This window comes from Plectropomus leopardus, chromosome 16 (assembly GCF_026936395.1).
Source record: "Plectropomus leopardus strain MGB_pleo_1.0 chromosome 16, ASM2693639v1, whole genome shotgun sequence".
NCBI lineage: Eukaryota > Metazoa > Chordata > Actinopteri > Perciformes > Serranidae > Plectropomus > Plectropomus leopardus.
In genome coordinates, this window is record NC_142191.1 from 12,944,993 (window position 1) to 12,959,298 (window position 14,306).

The 14,306-nt window shown below is 38.6% G+C and overlaps 1 long non-coding RNA gene across 1 annotated transcript; it reads left to right on the plus strand.

Annotated features, from left to right (window-relative positions):
• Positions 1–4,293, plus strand: LOC148186846 (uncharacterized). Its single transcript, XR_015779162.1, has 2 exons — positions 1–266; positions 1,618–4,293. It is a non-coding gene; the product is annotated as an uncharacterized LOC148186846 (long non-coding RNA).
• Positions 4,294–14,306: the final 10,013 nt, after the last annotated feature.

A 14,306-nucleotide genomic window follows, 5' to 3' on the forward strand; every position in this document is an offset into this window, starting at 1 on the left:
GTGCAGGTGCATACCTAAGTGAGGGAGCGAGGAGTGTGTCTCGGGGACACGGGGGGACAGCTGCTGCTGCCACGCTCAGCTTGGTGGAGAAGACCGAGGCTAGAGAGACACAGAGGGCTTCACGGTGATAAAGTTGCCAAGCAGAGAGTCCTGAGGGCTGGTTGCAGAGGGGTTTCTGTGGTCTCAGCTGTGCAGCGCTGGAGAGAACAACAACAATGTTTTTTCGCATCCCTCGACTGACCCCTGGATATATTAGATACCTCCAGGTGCGTAAGATGCTTTAGGGCGGTTTTCTTCTTTAAATATTAGTCTTGGACATCAAGGGGCATCTGCAGTGGCACAACAGTGCAGAAAATTCCATTAGAGCCTCTAATAACAAGCAACCTGTTGAGATCTAGAGCCTGTCTACAGTTAGTGTCTGATTGGAAATCTACGCATTTGACAAACAGAGTCATTGAGTGCAGATTTTAAACAAACTCAAGACTCTTAATGCTGCTTATGCAGATAAACAGTTTGAGTTAAACCATCTTATTCATACCTGAAGAAAAGTAAATCATAAAAAGAGATAAGATTTACAATTCGCTGCACTGAAAGCTCATTTTAAACTGATGCCACTGTACACACAGTGCCCATTTCTGTGTGTGTGTGTGTGTGTGTGTGTGTGTGTCATGGCAGGATTTAGAATAGAGGATTACAGTAGCCTGTCTTTGAATGGATTTGAATCAGAGATGACTTAGCTCCCTGGGGGCAGGTAAATGCCCTCTAATTGGATCTCCAGAGGAATGGCATGAGATCCATGTTCCCAGTCACCCCAGAGGGTATTTTGGAGACCTGCAACTGGATTTAGCAACTGAGAGGGTGGCTTGTGTTTGTTTTTAAAATGGACATTGTCAAACATCATTATCGGTGTCTCAGATCATCAGAGTTCATGTTACATTATTCTCACTTGTTGATGAAATAGGTCATTACGCAAATGGCTATTATGTCATTTGTACACTTTTATAACTGACAAGATACTATTCTGTTGCTGTCCTGTGAAGATTGTGATTTTAAAAAATGTCAACTTTCCATGAGCCACAAAAAACAGCCATATTTTCAGCTTCTTAACAATGCAATTTTCAGATAATCTAATGGGTTTTTAATTTTTTTTATGTGAAGGTAAACTTATAATTTAAGAACACGTAAAGTTTATCTGAAATTTTTAAAATCACCAACCCATGGTTTTCACCGGACAGCGACTAACATCACAGTGATGAGCTAAGAAAATAACTGAATTTATATCTGACTTTAGGGCATGTCTTGGATTGGCTCAAATTTCTGAGATGTCTCCAAACCTGCACACAGGACTGACACACAAGCTAATGACTGTAGGAAGTTGAATATTTATTGAAACTTGACGAAATGGAGACCCTAGTGCGGCTCTTCCCCTATGGTAAGACCATCGCTGGGATGAGGCAAGTGTGTGACCAGGGTCACCTCTTTAAGGACTCTACAGCGGCCAGAGCCAGGAGGAACGTTGCTGACACTCTACCTTGGTCATCATCGTCGCTAGCGATGATTGTGCCTGGTGGTGGTTGTCGTGGCTACGTGGGTGGTGACCCCTGCTCTCTCTTTCAGACTCAGGCAGCCCAGACTGTGCTGCAGAGCCGGGAGGGCCCTGCAATGCCGCGCATGGCCGTCCTGCTGGGACTCATGGGGATCGGCATGTCCGGCTACAGCTCCCGACAACTGACACTGAACTACAAGCCGGCGAGTCACCTGTTTAGATGAGACAGATGGACGACGGGAGCATACACACATGCACACACACACACACACACACAAACACACACACACACACACACAGACATACACACACACACAGACACACACACACATGCACATGCACACTCATATACATTCTTGTACTTCTACCTTTGTGGGGACCCTCATTGACCTTTATCCAAACCATCATAACGAAATGCCTAAACCCAACACATAACCTAAAGCGAACTATAACCTGAACCTTAAGTTTTAACCCTCAAACAGAAGTAAAGATGGGCCAAAATGTCCCCATTTCCCAAAAATGTCCTCACTATGTGGCAAGTACAAGTTACAAACACAAACATTTGACATTTTGACAATATGCTTATTCTGACGTTTTTTCTTGGCTCGAAGCGGTTGGAGATTTTGGAAAGTTAGCCACATAATTCCCTAACTGTCATCTTTACGATTTGGTTTTTACATGGAATACACTAAACTTTTGAAAGTCTTGAGGTGCAGGTTGATAAATTTTATTGCTATTTGATGGAGCTAGGCTAATCATTTCAGCAACATTGAAAGACCAGCGAGATTTAGGGAGGTGATGCTACGAAGGTTTATGTTTGTGTTTTTTTCTGTGCATCATTTGCTACTAATAATCCCCTCTGCGTGGTTCAAGTTCAGTGTCAAACTTGTTCTGGATTTATTATGATTTTGTTATTTGTGAGATGAAAACAATGTTGCCTTAAGGCTCTGTTTGTGCAGTAAAACTTCAAAACAAATTATCCTTGTTTAAAATTACCAATCATTTTATGGACAGTGCAGTTTTTTCTTGTGACTAATATGCAATGAAACAGAAAGGCAGCTCTGATGTGTCAGATGAACCAGGCTGACGTTAAACTTGAACCACTATCCCTCCCCATGTCCCGTGCCTTATCATGGGAGTATTCAGTCAGAATTGATCACTTTAATAACTTTTTCAAGCATATCAATGCTTTTGAAAGTGCTGAGTCCTAAGAAATCTTTTCCAAAATTCGCAGTGTTTAATTACCTTTACTTTTTCCTCTGGCATTATGGCAATGTCAGTGATGCAACAAAGAGCACCCTCCTCTTTTGCAGGACTGCCAGTGTCTTGAGGTGTTTGCTCTTTTTGGATCCTGGGAGTTATCACATCAGAAGCAGCTTCAAGTCAGAGAATCAAGGCATTTATATTTCAGTCTGATTTCACTCTTGATTCTGGACTTGACAGAATGAGTTTTGGTTTTTCCGATATCTCTCTCCTTTGACAAATTACCAGAGGAATAAGTAAGGAATGGCCCCTAATCTATTTGGCTGCACTAAACTCCTAAAAAAGCACAGAGAAAATAAACAGGAGCGTAAGAAATGTGTGACTTTTTGAAGTGTGAACAATGCTACTTTGCACTTTTTTTCTGTACATATTTTGTACATAATCATGTGTGTATCACTTTTATGCTGAATGAGATTAATAGAACGTGACGCTGGGTGCTACCAGCCTGTGTTGTGAGCTGGACTGGGTGATATCTAGCTGGATTTACACACTGCTGTGTTGTCAGGCAGAGGAACCAGGGCAGCCACCCTGTGTACCACCTGAACAAACATGTGAATCCACCCGGATCTCTCCCTGTTGCACATCACTGTCAGACAAGATGAATTTAGGTGAATGACCGCTATGGTCTCTTAACATAGGTAGACTTTTTTGGCTGTATGTGGTTTGTGCACATTGATTTGTAATGAAAAACACTTTGACAGCATTTGAATGTATCACCGACAGTATAATGTGAGTGTGAAGAGGTTACATCCATAGTTTTAAGAAAAGATTAGCATGTCGGCGGGTCACAGGGCGTGGGCAGTGATACAGTGATCTCTCGCAGATCCTCTTATGATGCATGTCGTTTTTAGACCAGCTTATACTTACATATGAGAGAGGTCACCAACCCTGAAATGGAGACAAGTAAAAGTGTGAGAAAGCAAAACATTGTGTTATTTATCTCATTTAAGCTTCTAATTTAACGCAGGATTTTAAATGGATGTCATTGTAGTATTGTTTGTCATTTACTGTTGCTGCATATCAAGTTTTATTTGTTAATTTTTTTGTTTTTTGTTTTGCTGTGAGTTAGTCCTCATTGTGGCGCAAAGGCATTAGATATCTCAGATATCACTTTAAAAAAACTCTTATCTACCTTGAAATTATGTATATTTCCTCACATCATATGCAAATTAAGAGATCTTTCAGGGGTTCGTGCTGTGAATGAATTACAAGTAAATCTGACCTCATAAAACATTACAAGGATTTGCAATGGTGTGTATGTATATGTATGAGCATTCAGTAACTAATTAGGATGCATTTCATTTGTTACTGACTTTGTCTTGACATACAGTTTTTGTGTTTATTTGGTAGATTTGCCTCAGTGATATGAAGCATTACAGACTTGTAACAAAGCACCTTTAATTTGATTTTTTTAATTAATATTATTGTTATTATTTAATCACTCTGTATGCAAAAATAAATCACAAAGACTGTAAAGAACTGGGCAGATTGGTATGTGTCTCCTGTTACTTTCTGAAGAAAACTGTGAAGGACAAGAAGAAATACTTCCTTCATGCTCTAGATGTCAGCATAGATTTTTTACCATTTTCAACACATATGTGAGTTTTAGTTCTCTATTATCCCATTATCCTTTAGGGTGTGCAGACTAGTGTAATGTACAATGTGTGACTGACAGAAATGACAGTTGATGATTGAACTAAACAAGTGGTACTGTCAGGGCTCCTACACAGTATGGCTGCCACATAAAAAAATACATGCACAGTGCAGAAACAGATGTAAAGTGTGTAGCAAAGACAAGTGCTTAAGCACATATGCATACAAATGCAAAAGTGCCTTTCATTACACACCCTCCTTTTGCCCTAACTTAAGGAGAAATGCTCCTTCATGCTTATCACTCTCATTCCTGTGGATCAGTCTGTTTATTTGTGATTTTAACATAACTGATAAATTACTAAACCAAGCTGAAATTCCAAAAACCTAATATACACTATATACTCTATTCTCAATCAGGATAAGTATGGACGAAAGAAGAGTATGGAATAAAGAAAAGAGAGTATGGGATAGTATCTGTGTTTCTACACTGTTTCCCCTATCTTGTTGTCTAAAATATCTAATTTACAATTTCTAAAAATAAATTGATCGTACAAGCAGAGTACTTTTCATCACGTTTGGAGCAGGCAGCCAGCGCAACCAAACTTTTTACCATGGTGTGACAGACTTAGGCCAGAGCAAGCCTGATGTCATCAAAAACAAGGCTAAATGAGGGCCGTCCAGTAGCTCACCTGGTAGAGCAGGTGCCCCTATGTACAAAGGCTATGTCTTTGCCGCAGATGCCGCGGGTTTGAAAAAAGAAAACAAGGCAAGATGTATGACGTCTGACTGAACATTCCTACTCAGAGCTGCCTCTGTACATCACAGCCTGCAAAACAGCTCTGCCCCCAGAGCTTTATTTCTGAACCAAATCTGGACATAAACAACCAAATTAATTTGAACGAAAATGCAATATATTTGAATTGCATATATATACACATGATGTAAGATATAAGAAATGACCAAATATTAAGCTTGTGAATATTTATGAGTTATGCAAGGACTTCCAGAAATGTAAACTGTTCCTAACTGCATAAGGGAACTTATGGCTGGATTCTTTGCTGTTTACATGGACGCTGAATAACAAGGCTGCAGAGACACTGTGAAAATTAAATTATTTAACTTTTTTTAATGAATTTTTGGTTCTTATTTATAAAGAGACAAAAATGGGGTGGAAAGTAACGTAATATCATTGATTCAGTGTTTTTTAGGGAAACTAATACATAGTACCAGGTAGTGTACTTCCTCTATGGGCAGAGATAGAACCTGTTGAGAAGTCTGAAAATTTTTGTTTAAAAAAATATGGACTTTTGAACTGGAAAATGTGAAGAAGCTATACTCCACTCTGTCAACAATCACTTCAACGTTGTTTTGATACACAGAGAAAACAATTTGGGCAACTTATATCAACAGCAACATACAGCATCATTAAGAGATCCTCCAATGATACAAAAACAGCTTTTTAAATTTGTTTTTCATTTGTGAGGTTGGTGATTTGTCTCTCTGCACCTGGAAATCAATCTTGCTGATTCACCCTTTCTCATATTGGGCAGGTTGATCTGCCTGACAGTCACCTCCGGTGTTGCAAGTTAGTTGCTACCAAGTCACGCTCAAGGCTGAGACTCAGAGTTCTGACCCAGTTATAGATCTAAGCTGCTTTGGAAACAGGCCCAAATCTATCCCATTAGGAGCCAGTCAAGGTTACAGTTGTGCCACTCTGGATTTAACTGAAGCTTAGAGTTTAGCTTTACAGAGAAAATGTGTGGAAATTTTCTGGGAGCTCCCAACACCTACGGCTATTAACAGGGGTTTAACCACTGGTTGGAAACATTACAAACCTCAGTGTGGTTGTCAGACACCTTTTGTGCGACTGAGAAACACACCTGTTAGTCTGGACTTTTTTATCAAGTTCTCAGCCTCAGGGAGGAAAGGAGTCAGGGACAGACAGACAGTTTTTCTCCCCTTCCGTCACTCTCCCAAGTTCACACATACACACACACACACACACACACACACACAAACACACACACACAAAGGTCCATTGTGTGTCTGTTTCAGTGGCTTCTCCTCAGGAGGCTCTTGTTACCATCTCTTACGGCCAACAACAAAGAGCTGAATGTCTTTGCTACCAAAAAGATGGATGAGAACGAGTGAGGGACATATCCACAAGGTGTTTTAAACATTTAAAGGCGCCATACTGCCTCTGTGTGTCGCTCCATACTGCCTGTGTGTGTGTGTGTGTGTGTGTGTGTTAACATATGTGTTTATGCAGTGTATCCCCGAGGAGTTTGTCAGCATTATGTTTTACAGTATCATAGCTGTATCAAATGAGAGCAAATACCAAGAGTAGCCTGATATAGCCTGATATAGATATGTACGTATAAGGTACACCTGTTACACTATAGTGGTTGCCTCAGGTGAATCAGAATACAATATGGAAGAAATGCATGCCAACTTCTCCCACTAACCTCAGACAGGTTCTGCACAGTCTTTACAAGCAAAGAAAATGACAAGAAGTTTGGTCCACATAGCTGCACAGGTAATAATGGCCAAACTGAAAGGGTGACAGACCAGCTGCAGGCCACACTGTTTACATAGAACATTATGCATTGTGCCCAAATGTCAGTGACTGCTTTGGAGTTGCAAGTTTAAGCCCCAAGGTTGGTAAGTATCGTGGTAACACCTCAGTTAAGTGTCCTTGAGCACTGAAGGACACTGAATCCCTGTCAGCTCCAGGGAAGCTCCTTTGTTGCAGATCTTAACTGCTGACCTTCTTATCGAGGCGAATTCTCTCATGTAATAACTCATAATATCAAATAGTTTAGGAGACCTCAGAGGTTACAGCAAAGGTTTTGTAAAACAACAGGGCTGATTAACAGGTTTACAATCATCAAGGACAGGGTTTTGTATTAATTTACATTTAACAGGGCAAGACTGGCAGAGTGGTTAACAGCAATAATGATGAATTTATGAGAAATGATGAATCCACTTTAAATACCAGTTATACTCTGGGCATGGATATTTAAACTTTTGTTGTCATTCAACAATATAACAATAGCTCAAATAAGATTTTGTTTATTTTCTTTATGTGTTTTTTCTTTCTCTCTTTATCCACACAAACATAAGCACACTTGTGCAAACACAGTCTGGCATGATGAAGCACATTTCCTTTTTTTAGCCTGGTGTGTGTTTGTGAGTGTCCTCTGTGACGCAGCACATTCTTCCTCTCTCTAAATGGCTCTTCTTAAACAGCGGAAAAGCTTAGCCTTGTTTTAAATGTGTTCTCTACCTTGAGCTCATTAAAACACCTCTCGTGTTCAGGAGCCAATCATTTTTTTCACTGTCTCCTTCAGTGCTGTTGTACACACACACACACACACACACACACACACACACACACACACACACACACACACACACACACACAAACACACATGTAAAACTGCATGCATAAAGCATAATAACATTTCATATTAACCTATGACATTAGCTACAGTGTATGTGATTAGATGTGCATGGTGTTCTCAGCTAATTAAGCTGACAGAGGAAATAGCAGCTGTGTGGATGTGTGATGTTACCTGGCAGCTTGTTACCAAACACAGGGAGGTGTGTATGCCAAGACACATCCGATCTATTTTAGGTCTGCTGTGCAGAATTGATGAGGTGTGAAAATTACCTTGTTTTGAATAGATGTAAGGGGACACATTACAAGTCTTTACTAAAGCTTGTTTAAAAATTGCCTTTTGCAGGTTCAAAACTGAAGTCGAACTCATTACAAACACCACATTATTTGTCCATATATATATATACAGTGTATGTGTGTGTATATATATATATACACACGTATGTATATATGTATGTATACATATGTATATATATATATGTGTGTGTGTGTGTATATATATATATATATATATATAAATTCCTGAGCTAAAGCTGCACTTATGACGCAGCACTTCAAATACACAGGTGTCTGACACACTGACTACCTGCTCTGTAGCCTCAAGACCCCCCAAGATGTCTTTCTTTTTGCCCGCCTCACCTCTGCCATTTCTGTCTCTGACCTTTGACATATCCTGGCAAAGACTTTTAGTCTCAGATTCTGTTTCTGTCTCTTTTTTCCGACAGGAAGATTAAGTTTAATGGGGCTGCTACTGACGATTCTTTCTCAAGAAAACAGGCCATTGTTGGCAAGAAAAAAAAAGATGAGCCTTTGTAAAATTACCCAGAACTAATTTTAATTTAAAAAGATACATAAGAAGTAGTTTTTTTAACAAAAAAACCCAAGAATTTAAAGGGGAAAATTAGTCATAGTAGTGATTCTTTGGCTTGAAAGTTAGATACTTTAAACCTTTAATATTTCCTTTAATTGCTGTGCAAACATGTTAAAAGGTTTAAGGTCATGAATTAAATTACAGACATGTTTAAAGGTTTAAGGGAAATCTATAATTACAGTACGATGTCTCCTGTTGAAACAAGCTTCCTCCCACAAATGGTCTTATCCAATGAGTTGTTCTGACCTTTCTTCCGCCGGTTCTTGGTGTAGATTTTGTATTTTTAAAACTTAGATAAAACAAGCCTTGGACTAAAATCACATACAAAATATGCTACAATGCTCACAAGTCAAAGTCTTTCAGAAACCATGCACGCACACCTAAAATGCAGACAGTAATTACAATTGTATAAAACAGCTTTAAGTCGGTCTTCAGATACCAACTGTTCATTAAAGCTACACCCAGCGGAGAGTCTCTGAGGAACATCTTTGAGAGCTGGCCTGCGAACGTAATTAAAGCTTTAATCTCCGTTCTTGGCTAACAAGTTTTGATGTGGTCCCGTGGGGTTGTGCAGGAGAACCCTGTGACCTGAGAAGCTCATCAGATAGTTGTTGAGTCATGGTTAATCTCAGCTGGCTGCTTCCATTTGTAACCACGGCAGGACTGAATGCTTTGTGATAAAGATGTCTTAGTTAGGGTTATTTTAACAATTTTTCATATACAAAAGTCAAAATATTGATAGACTATATATACAAAGTGTTATGTAACCTAAGAGGACCTCATTGTTGCCTTGAGTTTTGATTTGCCAATTTATATCAGAAAATCAGGGAACCAACAACTGTAAGAATACGGACTTTGGATTATTCGTTTTTAAAGTACTTTAATGTAAAGGTCAAATATTGAAAAAAAAATCATATTCTTGTTTTTATGATAAAGCAGGTATAGATGCTATATAAATACTCTGCAAGTATCAAAACACTCGATTCACAGAGAAATTCACGCAGTCCGTTATCAGAAACGATGCCTTTAAACGAGCCGTCAGGACCTCCATGAAATTGTGATGTCACAACTGCACTATATAAAGGTAGAAACTACTGCGACAGTGCTGTTACAGCTACCACGGCTGCAGTGACGGTGCAGAGACACCAAGATTGCGGATGCAAAAGACCCGGAAACACTGACCAATCAGAACAGACTCACCTTTTTTGGGAGGGGGTACTTAAAGAGACAGGCACTAAAATGGAGTGTCTCAGACAAAGATAAATACAGGTATATTTGGGCAAACAGTATGGGAAAAATTAAATGGTTTTTGAACATTGAAAATACAAGTACGACCCTAAAAATGAGCATAGCCTAGGAGCTTTAATTATTTGAAGAAGGCTGCAGACTCAGTTATTATTTCTCTGCAAGATCAGCTGTTAATATTAAACAGTCATCATAGCCGCTTTAAAATTATAGAAAGCTATAATCTACAGAAAGAGCAGCACTGCTCTATCTGCCAAATCATAATCCTCAGTTGTTCTAACGTCTTGGTAAAGCACAATTAGCATGCCGCCCCAGACGTTCTTCAAACCCAGTTTAAGCTGTACAGTACATCTGTGTCCATGTGAGACATTAGAGGCAGGATGGATAATCCCAGCTGTGTCCCACCGTGACTGTGTGACCCTGTCAGACCTGACCTGATGTCTAAATGATCACAACAGCTGACGTAAGAGTCACCTATATGCTCCTTAGTAGTACACAGTACACATACAGTACACGTACAGAACATGACATGCTGTAATCGCTACAGGGTCAGACTAACCCACTAGAGGGCAGAAATGACATGTTGGCCCTAACCGACCCTTAAATGAGTGGTAAGTAATTATTTCATGGAAATAGAAACACTTTAAGTCCCTCCATGTATAAGCAGTATATGTTTATAACACATTATTATACAGCTGTAAATAGATCTTAGGGGTTATTAATTTATTTTATAACAATTATAACTTCTTCCAATACAGGTTTTTATACAGTGCTTACAAATGCTAAATAGCAAAGTTTAAGTAAAGTGTTACTGTGGTAACAAATAGACACAATATTATTTAGAAAAATGCTATTATGTAAAGACAATATACTGTACTCAAATAATAAAGGTCTTTAAAGGTCCATTGTTTAGGATTTAGTGGCACCTAGCTGTGACGTTGCAGAACTAAAACTTCTCTCGTCTGCCAAATGTGTAGGACAACTGTGGTGGGGGACGGGAAAACATGAAAACGTGAAAACACAAAAATGTGGAGGGCCATATTTAGAGCCAGTGGGTTTTTTTTTTTTTTAATTCTGGGCCACTTTAGAACAACGGCGTGGAGGAGGACTTTCTCTGTGTGTTGGCATGTAAACGGCTCATTTCAAGTTAACAAAAACACAACGATCCTCATTGATAGAAGATTATAAACTTGGAAACATAGTTTAAACTATTACTCACCATTTCTGCCAATATGTGCCTTGTTTAATAGCCTATAAATACAACAACTTTACTTCCAAGACTTTGATTGTTATTTACGTCAGAAAGGAATACAAGAATGAAGAGCTAAAAAGATTAGCTGATTAATCAATTAGTTTATTGGGTTTTAGCTTAAAAAACACTAAAATGTTCTGTCAAACATTTGCTGGTTTCATGCTTCTTAAATGTAATAATTTGGTGCTTTTCTTTGTCATACATGATATTTTTGGACTCTTGGTCAGATGAAACAAATCATCAGAAAACCTCAACTAGGGTTCTGGGAAATTACAGCTGGGGTATTTCAGAGTTTTCTGACATTTTTATTGACAAAAATTATTTAATTGAGTGATTGAGAAAATAATGGGCCGACTAATTTATTGTGAAAAAAGCAGACAAACAACTTATGTAAGCAAGGATAACTGTCCAAAAGGCAATCCACAGTTATCACTACAGTACTAAAAGGTAGAGCTATTGGTCGTTACAAGTACAAAACATATTTCAGTAGATATGCTTCTAAAAAAGATTGCAAGTATGGTGATGCTATTTGCCATATATAGTATGAAGTGGATAATTCATCCTCCTAACACAGTATGAAGGATGTCACATGGGTTCCAATAACATCAATGTTGGGCAAAAACAATCAATAGGATTGATTAGGGACAGGCAGTCAGGGCCACTCAGACTGTAAATAACCACTGTAGAGATACTGTGGGAATACTCATCCCAGAAAGGGTCTCAAATGAACAGTTGACCCACTGATGACCTCAGGGGTCAAAGGTCTCTGACCTGCCTGTTGACAGGTGACGGACATGTCCCAACAGCCAGTCATGGCTTATGTCAGCTGGTGATAATAAGGAGCTGACACAAAACTATATAGAAACTATTAATTATGGACACAAGGACCTTATTTGCACAAAGACACAGAAAGTAACATGACAGACTGAAACAGTGCTTTACAGTCGAGCGCTGTGAAGAATTTGATCACACACTGAGTGCAACATTACAAAACACCTTGTGTGACTAAAAACACTAAACTTTTTATGGGTAGAAAGATGTGAAAACCTCAAAAACAGAGTCTGTGAGTGTCTTTTGGTTTTTCCATCTAACACTCACATTCCCCGCTGACTTCACTGTATAATGTGGACATTGAAATGGGAATTTAAGAACCTTTGAATCAGGTGAGTGGTCTTAACCGGAGCTAAACTGTGGCTATTTTAAGAGGTCAGCCCACCAGCATAATGTGTCATTTGTTTCCCCTGGCGTCAGAGGTCTTACGGGAGGGGGTACGGGGATTTCATTTTCAGTGAAACACATAATCACTAACTGTAAAGAAAAAAAAGACAAAGTCCTGTCTTGTATTAGTGTAACACACATTTCTACTCATTCTCCAGGCAGGAGGAGATGTGTAACCCACAGATATACAGAGCCGTGGATTTTATTTTACCCAACAAACAATCTTTGTCGACAGTAAATATGAGATCAGCCTTTTAAAAAAGTCAAGATAAAAGCCAACAAACCATTTGTTTTCATGTTAAGGACTCTGAGGGGAGGTGAAGAATTGATTTGGTCCCTGCAAGCTTATAGGATTTGACAGATAACTGTGCAGAGAGGAGACCTTTGACCAAAATAACTTATCTTAATACTTCCACACATTGTTTTACTGTAATGGCTAAATAAAAATAAAGATCTAGAGACAGTTTGCCTGTTTCTTTTCTTTATGTGGTGCCTGTTTCTGTATTTGTGAATACAAAACTTCCTCTTGATGTTTCCAGGATTCCAAAATGCAGCAGATACAACCTTTGTAACATTTACTGGAAATAAACTGAAGGAATTCTAACTGGAAGAAGTTTAAGCTTGTTATAATATGCTGTCCTCATCACTAGATGCCACTAAATCTGACACTACCTTTAATTTCAAATTGTGTTGTTTTAACTTTAAACTGAACTGTTATTTTTTGGTATTGTGTTGTTTTAACTTCTTTGTACCCCACCTTGAACCCACCTCGGTGTATGAAGTATGCCTTATGAATAAAACTGCCTTTTCTTACAATATACCATAACACTGTCAGGCGACATCTTGATGCATTTGAAGTAGCCTATGCCTATACTGTAACAAATTTCTGTAAATATCTGGCCAAATTCTAACAGTAATCTACAGTTTTTTTCAAAACACAGTAAAACACTGTAAATTGTGATTGTTTTTGGAGCCAAAATTACACTGCAAACTCCATAGTGTACTGTAGAATACTGTCATAAATTTAATACTGTTGGGGTCATTTATGGTCTTGACACTGTAAAATAACAGTAGGAAGATGGCAACTATGTGTCACTCAGCAGAGATCTAAACTGTTACAAACTGCTGTAAAAATACAGCCAAATTCCAGCAGTATTGTAGATTTTTACCAAAAAAATACAGTAAAGCACTTTATATTTTGATGCTCTTTGGAGCCAAAATTACTGCTGTAAAAATACAGCCAAATTTGAAAGATTTGTTAAGTTGTTTTTTTTTTTTTCCAAAATATAGTAAAACACTGTAAATGTGGATGCTTTTTGGAGCCAAAATTACACTGTACACCACAAATTCTACTGCAGAGTACTGAAATAACTTTAATGGTAATATACTGTTGATGTAATTTACGGTAGTTACAGTGTAAAGTAAAGGCAGGACGCTGGCAACTACAGCTGCCAGTACTTACCCTAATTTTACATGAAAATTTGTTACAGTTACTATATTGTTATTATTACTATTGTTATTATATTATTACTGTTATTATAGTTACTTATATAAGAATCTTAAAATGAGTATTTTACCATGTTTTATCGCTACTTGTACTTGAATATAGTGTTTCTTCCACTAAAGAAAAGATAAGGTAGGCCTGTATAATTCAAACAAAAAACAAATGTATCTATTTATAAAACATGACTCTCTGGGGACAGCTTCAAAATATCCGTTTCCGTGTTTTTTCCTCAGCCTTATAGTTATTCAGAATATGAAAAAGTGACATTATTTTTGCATGAATGCGCGGCTCAATGCTTGTATTGGCTAGAGATGAGAGGTATGACCCCTTCCTCCATCTACCATGGCAACATCAAGGAGCCGGAGCAGAGGGGGAGCCGATGGGAGGAGCGACGCTTTGAGGTCCAGGTGGTCG